At 34.7% G+C, this 10,029-nt stretch overlaps 1 protein-coding gene across 1 annotated transcript in view; it reads right to left on the reverse strand.

Annotated features, from left to right (window-relative positions):
* Nucleotides 1–7,683: 7,683 nt before the first annotated feature.
* ZNF804A (zinc finger protein 804A) overlaps nt 7,684–10,029 on the reverse strand; it is a 284,124-nt gene continuing 281,778 nt past the window's right edge. Inside the window, exon 5 of the transcript XR_004299793.1 lies at nt 7,684–9,958. The gene's annotated coding sequence lies outside the window, so the exon portion shown is untranslated. The remainder of the gene's footprint in view (nt 9,959–10,029) is intronic.

Consider the following 10,029-nt stretch of genomic DNA (forward strand, 5'->3'; position numbering starts at 1 on the left):
ATCAGTGAGCTTGAAACATGTCAGAAGAAAATTCCCAACCTGAATACCAGCAGATAAAAAATAAAAAATAGAAAAGATGATAATATCCAAGAACTGTGGGCCAATCATTAAAAACACTACAGCTAAGATCATGCTAAAGGTGAGAAACTAGATGTTTTTCTCCTAAAATCAGGAAAAAGACAAAGCTAACCTCCCCCCCTTACCACTCTTTATTCAACAGTGTACTGGAAGTCCTACTTGATACAATAAGGCAAAAAAAAAAAAAAAAGGTATGAAGATTGGAAAAGAAGAAATAAAGCTTTTTGTTTGCAGATGACATTATTGCCCATGTAGAAAGTCCTAAACAATCAGCAAAACATTCCTGATTCTAAGTGAGTATAGTAAGGTCACAGCATGCAAGGTTAGTACACAAAAGTCAATTGCTTTTCTAAATGTCAGCAATGGATGATAATTCAAATTTGAAATTAAAAACACCACCACCGCATCAGACTGCTCAGGCTGCCATAACAAAATACCACAGACTGAATAGCTTAAACAACAGAAATTTATTTTCTCACAGTTTGGGGGGCTGGAAGTCCAAAATCAAAGTGGTTGCAGGATTGGTTTCTGGTAAGAACTGTCTCTGTGGCTCTCTGGTTTTTTCACGGTATCTTCATTGGGGCCTTGTCTCTGAGTGTACACACTCCTGGTACCTCTCTTCTTCTTATAAGGACGTTAGTTCTATTGGATTAGGACCCCACCCTTATGACTTCATTTAACCTTGATTACTTTCTTAAAGGCCCTGTTGCTAAATATAGTCACATGGAGAGTTAAGACTTCAACCTATGAGTTTTGGGGAGATACAATTCAATGTATAACAACCACTTACAGTAGGACAATAAAAAATGAAATATGTGTAAATAAATTTAGGATTTATAGATAGAAATGACAAAACCCAGTTGAAAGAAATCAAAGATTGTCTAAATAAATGAAGAAATGTTTCATTTGCATGAGTAGAAAGACACACTATTATTAAGATGTCAATTTTCCCAACTTGAGCTATAGAGTCAACACATTCCAATCAAAATCCCAGCAAGCTATTTTGTGAATATTGACAAACTGATTCTAAATTTTACATGGAAAGCAAAAGACCCAGAATAGCCCGCACAATCTTGAAGAAGAAAAGAGCTGGGATACTGACAATACTCAACTTTAAGACTTACTATAAAGCTACCGTAACCAAGATAATGTGATATGGGTGAAACAACAGATAAATAGATCAATAGAACAACATAAAGAGCCCAGAAATAGATGCCCACAAGTAACACAAAACCTGCCCATGAATGTTTACAGCAGCTCTATTCACAATTACCAAAAACTGGAAGCAACCAATATGCCCTTCAATATGTGAACAAGCCATGGTATATCCATGTAATGGCATACAGGTGAGTGTTTAAAAGAATGAGCTATCAAGCCATAGACATATACTAATGCAACTTAAATGCACCCTGTTTTGTGAAGAAGTCAGTATCGAAAACCTGCATGCCATATTGACTCCAATTGTATGACATTCTGGCAAAGGCAAAACTATAGAGAAAATAAAGAGATCAGTGGTTGTCAGCTGGTAAGGGGAGGGATATGGTCATCATGTATACATCCTATACACCTTATTATTAACTCTGTCAAGGAGGATTTCAGTCAACTGAAATTTACCAAATATTTACCAAAATAAATTTACCAAAAATAAAAAGCTCAATTTCTTAAGATACAACAGTAAGGAAGATTTATTTATTTTATACATCAGGGTTCTATGGATAAGGAGTGGCCACGTGGAAAAAACAAAACAAAACAAAACCATTGTGTAGACATCCAGGAAGTGTCCTATATAAATTTATGTATTATCCACCATTGTGGCATTATGTAAAATATGGCCTTGTCACTATAATTTGTTTTAAAACTAGCTCAATAATGAATATATTCTTTCCTCTTCCTTGACAACTTTGTATAATTACAATGTCTAGATGTTGTTTATTTTAATCTCCTCATTTACTTTTGTCTCCAGAGAAAGAACAGTGTTTTGTTGACACACAGTTGTACCTGATTTTCAGTCATATTATTTCGGCAGTATATCTCAGTTGGGGGTGTCAGAGATTTATAGCAAAGGCATAGCACTATTATCAAATCCATTTTACTTTTCTAAGAGTATCATGAGACTGAAGCTAAAAGGAGTAAAGGCTATATTACTTTTCTTATAAACATTTCTTTTTTTAAAGGACTATGACCAGTGCTATTAATCTCATTCATTCACAATATATTTTTATGCCCAGATTAACTGTCAGGATAAAAATTGCTTCAGGTCAAAGTTAATAAATTAGAATTTTGGAAAACATATTTATATTTCAGATGAACAAAACCACTGTTAACTTCTATTTTTAGACTTTATAAATTATAAAGATGAACAGAGAATCACTTAAAATCGACTATGTATAAGCAATTAGTATATAAAGCATCTAAGATACCCTATCTTCTGAATCCAGAGGGTGCCAGAATGTAATATGTATTATATACTAGTTACCATTCCAGACATATGTTCTCTTTTAAAAAAGGCTTGAGCCAATTATTTTAAATTGAGTGTTATTTTGAGAATTATTATAATTTCTTATTAAGGTTTCCTGGATCAGGACATACAGTGATAGATAAAGGTATAATTTAGAACAAATAATATTCCTTATAAAATATGGCCATCCATTTCATTAAGCATCATTTAATTCGGCTTCCTGATTATAATGGGGAAAAAATCCTTATCACAGGAAGATACCCTTGTTAAGGATTATATTCCTAGTTATTATAACAGCTAGAAAAGAAAAAATTATGTTTCTGACCCACTTCCAAGTTAGTACCCTCCTATTTCCCACAAAAGGATAGTCTACCATACTTACAAAATGAATAAAGAAAACATATTGGTTTGTGGCTTATAAAGGAACTTTTCAAACATCTAAACTCGCTTTGTTTATTGGTTGAGAGAATTCTAATTTACAAGGCTTTAGCTCCTTCTTTCACCATTTTTTAATGTGTTACTTCCTCTTTCTGTCTATCTCTCTTCTAATTGTTGGGATTTTGCAAATGAGGGATCCCCAATAAGTTTCAAAAGTGATGGTTGGTTATATGAAGGGGTCTGTACACAAGGCATTCCGGCACATCTCTGGTTTCCTCTATATAATGTCCGTCACTAGGGGCTTATTTATCTATATGAGTCAATGCCTTTGCTGTGGCCTCAACACCTTGACATTTTGAAATTATTATGCCTATCATCTATAAACATATAAATACAATGAAAGAAAAAAGTTACATTCAACAAATGAAATTATCATAATATTTTTTTTCTGTTGTGAATAAACAGTGTATTCCAAGACATAGAAATAATTTTTCTTCAAATATTTTTAGGCTAGCATTCCCTTTATTTTAATTGTACCTTTTTTTAGATTTATTTATTTATTTGTGAGAGAGAGAGAGAGAGAGAGAGACAGAGCTCAGGAGGGCCTGGGAGGGGGAGAGAGAGAATCTAGCAGACTCCCCACTGAGTGAGGAACCCCACAGGACGCTCCATCCCAGGACCCTGGGATCATGACCTGAGCCGAAATCAAGAGTCAGATGGTTAACCAACTGAGCCCTCCAGGCGCCCCTAATTGTACTTTATTCATGGAAAGGAGAGTAAAGTCTGTTAGAGAAAGTGACTAAAATTAAAAAAAAAAAAACAAAAAAAACAAGAATAATGTAAACCAATAATAAATGATATAAACAATATTATATGGAATCCTTTCAATCAAAAGCTGTGAAGGTTTTGAGATTTAACCTGCTAGAAAGGTAACAAGTTGACCTGCCATCATTTCATGGATTCTGATAGTAGAAGGAGACTCTAAGGTTAAAGATGAAGGACAGTACTTATTATTGACAGTAATAGCCTGAGTTTTCATGCAGCCTCTCTGAACCCCAATTTCAACAGGTTAATATGAAAAAGAACCAGATGACATCTGTACCTAGTTGGTTGCATTGAATAAGAGGAATTCTGAGTCTAGAGAACCTTATATATATATATATATATATATATTTTTTTTTTTTAAACAGACAGTAAGCATGCTTATCCTTTTTTCTAGAGAAACTGTCATTCTTTTCCAAAGTGTTTACTATTCACTGTTGAAAATAATTCAAAACTAAAAGCAGTCAGTGCCTCACTTATAAGGCATGCAAAAATGTGAGGGACACAAGGAGAATTATCTTTTACCTTCTAAAAATGTTTTCGTAGGATCTCCTTTTAAGATAAAGTAATTTTTGGAAACTTTTGGAGATGGAGAGTTGAAAAGTCAAATAAACCCTATTTGAAAACAAAGGAGTGTGATATGATTCAAATGAAAGAAAGCATAAAAGAAAAATAGGAAATAAAGCCTGTGTAGCAAGCTGTAATTTCTTTTACTCTTTGTGTGCGCCACTTCTCTGGCTTCTCTATAATTGTATGTCGGAGGGTCTGTCCCAGCCACCCTTTTCCGAGAACTTCCCTTGGAATACTTATGCCACTCTGCCTACCCTTGCAGGGTGAGGAAAGAGGCTGAGAATTTGTGTTTCCTGAAGGTTACTCTTAGCCAATGATTGACTGGTGCTTGAATTGAAAACTCACTACACTTCTAATCAAGACAAACACTCAAGTGGAGCTTACACTTCCAAGTTTTCCCGAGGCATCAGGCTGTATTTACTCTCTGTGGAACTTTCTGGAAATAACATACTTCTTGATTTACATTTCTTTTCTGTTTTCCTTATTACCTTGCTTTCTCCTGAAAGCACTTTTTAAATAAGCCATTTTCACAAACCTTCTTATCTCAGATTCTGTTTCTCATTAACCATGAAAAAGCAGGCAGGAAAGATTTAAAAAAAAAATGATAGCTACCACTATTGAGTCTTACTATATGCCAGCACTCTGTAAGCACTTGATTTTATTCTTTTGACAACACTATGAGGTGGGTATTATCATTCTATTTTACTTAGGAGAAAGAGAGGTCCCGATAGGTTAACCAAGCTGTCCAAATTCCACGGATAGTAAATGGCAGAGCCCGGTGCTGGAGCCCTCTTCATCCAAAGACTGCATTTCTAAATATTATATGGTAAGTTGTGAGGAAGTTGAACCTCTCTCTTTCCGTTTTCCTCCCCCGCACCCCCCCTTATTCCAGAATATAGGAAATCTGGTTCTACTTTTAGTCTTCTGAACTTTACTCTTAAACTAGAAGAGCAGCTCTGAAGATATTTTCATGAGCCTCTTGGTTGAAATGTTAACAACTGAAGAATATAACCCATGAAGATATTTTAGCAGTGACGTGTATACATGGATAATGCTTTCCCAATGCTACTGACGCCACCCTATTCCATAGTCACATACGCCATCTAAGAGTAACTTTGCAATTAATGTTCCTCAGATATTAAGGTCAATAAAAATAGAAGAATTCTCTCATTCACAGAGGTAGGAATTGTTGAGTCAAGCTTAGAGAAAATCCATATCCTTGGTATCAACCCTAGAGGTTTTGACTCAATAAATGCAATACAGCTCAGGCAACTACAATTGCATTATGGAATTGAACTATGGAAAGTCAAAAGAGGTGAATGAGAAGATCAATTAATACCTAAAAAGACATCAATTCATCCTAACATAGTGATATACTAGAAAATATTTATAAATTCATTATTAATATTCCAATATCATTCTTTTTATTTTTTGTTCTTTATTTTCATTGCCTTTTTTCCTTTTTTTACCTTATTTTCAATGTAGATAAACTTCAACTGGGGACGCAAGGGCTGATTCTTAGAAAATGTTAGATTACCGAGGTGCCTGGGTGGCTCAGTTGGTTAAGCATCTGACTTCAGAGCAGGTCATGGTCCCAGCATCCTGGGATCAAGCCCCGCGTGGGGCTCCCTGCTCAGCAGGTGGTCAGTTTCTCCCTCTGCCTCTCCCTTCCCCGCTCATTCTCTATCTGTCTCAAATAAATAAAATCTTAAAAAAGAAAAGAAAAGAAAATATTAGGATACCTAACCTATGATGTTGGAAAGCCTCTAACGAGGTTCCCAGTTTTCCTGCATATGCGGCAACAGATGTACCTCCAGTGAGTAGAGGCACCTGGGATGAGCCACTCCAAAGTGTCCAAGAACAGACTTTGCAAGGGGAAACATATTTTTAGAAGTGTCTAGATGGATATTTTGCTAAATTCTAACTCATCAGGCTGATTGACACAGAGGCAGATTTCTGGTGTGATATCTTTGTATCATCAGCAACTAACTGAAACAACTTGATTGATCCTGAGTGAATGAGTCTTACACCCTCCCTCTACTCTCAGCATGAGCTTGCCTTTATTTGACTACAATACCTGTGTGAATCAGAAAAGGAATAGAAAACCTACGGTCCAGTCCTGATGCTCCCATTCTACAGAACGAAAGTTCAAAATGCTGCGTTGAGTGTCACATATAACCCAACTTCTTTAAAATTAATATCCTTTTTTAATAAAACCATTACAGATGGCCTTATGAATTATAAACATGTCTTAAGTTATAGTTCACTAATTAAAGGAAAAAAGCAAAGCAGCAATGAAGACACAGGGGAAAATGAAAGTTTCACTGTGTTCTAAGAAATAATATATGAAATTTTTCCAGGGAGCTTTGTCTTATCATTTTGATTGGTCAATAAAAGAGTAAAGGGGAAAATAAGATTATATTATTAAATATATAAGGTTATATAACTTAAAGTTGAAAATGAAGAGAAAGGACTTTATGAAATTGATAAACTGTGAATGATTTTAATCTGTTATCTCAGTGGAAGTATGTTAAGTGACAAAGAATATGAAATATTTGATCCCTGTAGTATGATACCAAGTTAAATATATTCAACACATTAAAATTTATATTTATTGTGAATTGTAAAAGAACAGATATCTTATATAGAGTTAAAATATTAGACCTTAAAAAAAAGCTATGACTTCCTTACGACTATTTTCCATATTGTTCAATGAATGCTTTTGGGGCTTATGAGTACCTACAGTCATTTCTCATATGGTATAGTATGTTAATCTTATCCAGATTTTCTTATATAATGATGTTTCTTCACATTGCTCAAATTCAGCTGTGCTATAATGATGATACAAAAGATTCGATAAATTGTATTTGTTTTATCAGAAAACCACCACCCCATCACTTTAATTAGATAACATCAATTAACAACATGAAACTGCTTTATAGAATTTGATCCCAGCAGATGCTCTGAACATACATTCAAATCCCTAAAACAGTTTGTGAGGAATATAAGTAAACCATAATAAAATTGACTAATACTTGGTTTTATACTTAGTCAAATGTTCACCTATTTACAGTAGCCTTGGACATCATTATAAAAGTTAAAACTATTTTTAGGGGTGCCTGGGTGGCTCAGTGGTTAGGTGTCTGCCTTTGGCTCGGGTTATGGTCCGGGGGTCCTGGGATTGAGCCCCACATCGGGATCCCTGCTCGGCGGGAAGTCTGCTTCTCCCTCTCACACTCCCCCTGTTTGTGTTCCCTCTCTCGCTGTGTCTCTCTCTGTCAAATAAATAAATAAAATCTTTAAAAAGAAAAAGTTAAAACTATTTTTCATAGTCTTTACAATCATAGTTACAGCTTTTTTTTTTTTTTTTTTGTCCCTTCATACATATTCTAAAAATTTTGCCCCAAATTCTCTCTTACACTCAGTGCAATGCAATATGGCTTTTAGGCCCACCATTATTGAAATTATGGTACCAAAACTGACAAACAAAAATGACTGAGGTCACTAAATGAAAATGCAGTTCTTATTTACTTAACCACTCACCACTATTGACAACTCTCACACTCTTTTACTTAAAACTATCTCTTGCCATTATTTCCATGTTACCATAATTCTCTAGTTTATATTCTAGCCCTATGGAAACTTCCCTGTGTTCTCCTTAGTTTCTTTCCCTTCTTCTCAAGCTTAAATGTTGATTGTTATTTCCAGGATCCACTTCTCTCTTTATACATCCTCCCAGGGGCTAATCTTAAATCTTCTAACACTTTAATTAAAATGATCAGGGTGATGATTTCAAAGTAATTGTCTTTAGTGTACACCTCCTTTGAACTTTATATGTGCATAGTAGTTTTTTTCCCCAATGATCTGTATTTCTATCTCAGAGTCATTAAATTCTTCATTCCATATTTTCTATAAAACTGAATCCCAACAGAGAATGTGAACCTAATAGGCTGTTCTATAGGATGCCAATACACTTATTTTCACTACTGTTGATAATTTTCTTGCCAAGATTCAGATTTGTGTATTCTCCAATCACTCTGTGCATGTTGCATTTATTATTATCATTACATAATTTAATTCAAGGTTAAGTAAGATGAAATATGAGTGCAGGGAGATAGAGTTTATTCCTGCAACAATGAAGTTTAATGCTTTAGAAATTCTAAATTAAGGTGAGTTGCTAAATCAATTATGTCAACTATGGTATGGGTATGGCAACAGAAAAAGACTGAAGAAAATAAACAGTGAAAATATTTTGATTTGTTTATAGTGTACATTAAATAAACAAGTCTGGCAGTCATAGATAATTTATTTTGAGTATAGACTACATAAGAAAAGATGATCAATAACTTCAGTGAGTAAACAAATATTCAAAGAGGCCTGGGCCTATAGTACAATATTGGTGAATTTAAAATACAATAAGATAATGTGACTTAATATATGATTTTTAGACTGTCTCAGTGTTCTTTTATGCTTTAATGTGTACTTTCCCACTTTAAGCAAATAACTGACAATGAACCGGTCCTGATGTTTCAGATAAGAGAATTTCTACTACATATTGAAGTATCTGCAAGACTGCTCTCCCTGGATATATCCTAGGTGCCTCAAATTTAATGTCTCTAAAACTTGAACATAATCTCTTCCATTTCCCTAAAAGGGATTCCAACTTTGTTGTAAGCTTTCTTCCATCCCTGTCTGCTGCCTTTCCATACTTTGTGAATGACTGCCTCAACCTAATTGCCCGGGACAGAAACTTAAATTTTGTTTTTTAAAACTTCTCTCACTCTCTCCCAAAACTGCCCCTATAAAGTCAACTAAATAGCGCCAGATTATCTAATCAGAAGGTTATCTAACCCACATTATTTCTATTGGCTTGCTGCAGGCTTAAACTGCCTTTATTCTTCTGGCATCCTCAACCCTCCCTAACCAAAGCATCCACACCTATCCATTCTTCCCTGTGTGATCCTAGTGAGAGTTCTCATCTGCTACTCTGATACAAAGAGTTTAAAAATTGTTAATGACTATCACCCCAACCATAAAGTCCTAATGATCTGTCTTTGGCTTTATTTATTTTTCAGCCTCATCTACCAAAATTTCCCTTTGGCTCTTTTGTTTCTTGAATTTCTTATAATCTTTCTTGTAACATATTGTTTAAGACATTTATTATATTCCATAACCCATCTTATTAAAAGTGACTATTTAGTTATCTGTTTCCTCCTTTTGACTTTAAACTCAATGTTGAGCGGCTTTATTTCTTTCTCCATCTCTCCAGAGCCTGCAGGTCCCTGGAACATATTAGACATAAATGATTATGAGACAAGTTTGCCTAAACGAGGTATTAAATTGAAGGGGTAACTCAAAGAAGAGAATAGTATAGTCATAGCCTGAAATTATATTATTAGGCATAAATACTTTATTCCATCTTCTTGTCATTGATCAAAACTGAGGACAAACAACCTCAGCTGAACATTTAGTCAGTAATTAACTAGAATAATGTCATGGTATTTTTCATGGAAGTCCTAAGGAAACATGAGATTTATTGATGACGTGAAAAAGGAAGGAATCTTACAATTCTCCAAGCAGTTAGGAACTCTGTTTTTCCATCTTAGACTATACGTATCTGAGAATATATTCCATTCCACCTCTTGATAGTGACTGTGGAGAGACAGAGAGTAGCATCCTGTTAAGAAGACAACATCCAGGAATTCCAGACAAAGACCATCAGG

Source organism: Phoca vitulina, unplaced genomic scaffold (assembly GCF_004348235.1).
Source record: "Phoca vitulina isolate PV1807 unplaced genomic scaffold, GSC_HSeal_1.0 scaffold1, whole genome shotgun sequence".
Classification (NCBI taxonomy): domain Eukaryota; kingdom Metazoa; phylum Chordata; class Mammalia; order Carnivora; family Phocidae; genus Phoca; species Phoca vitulina.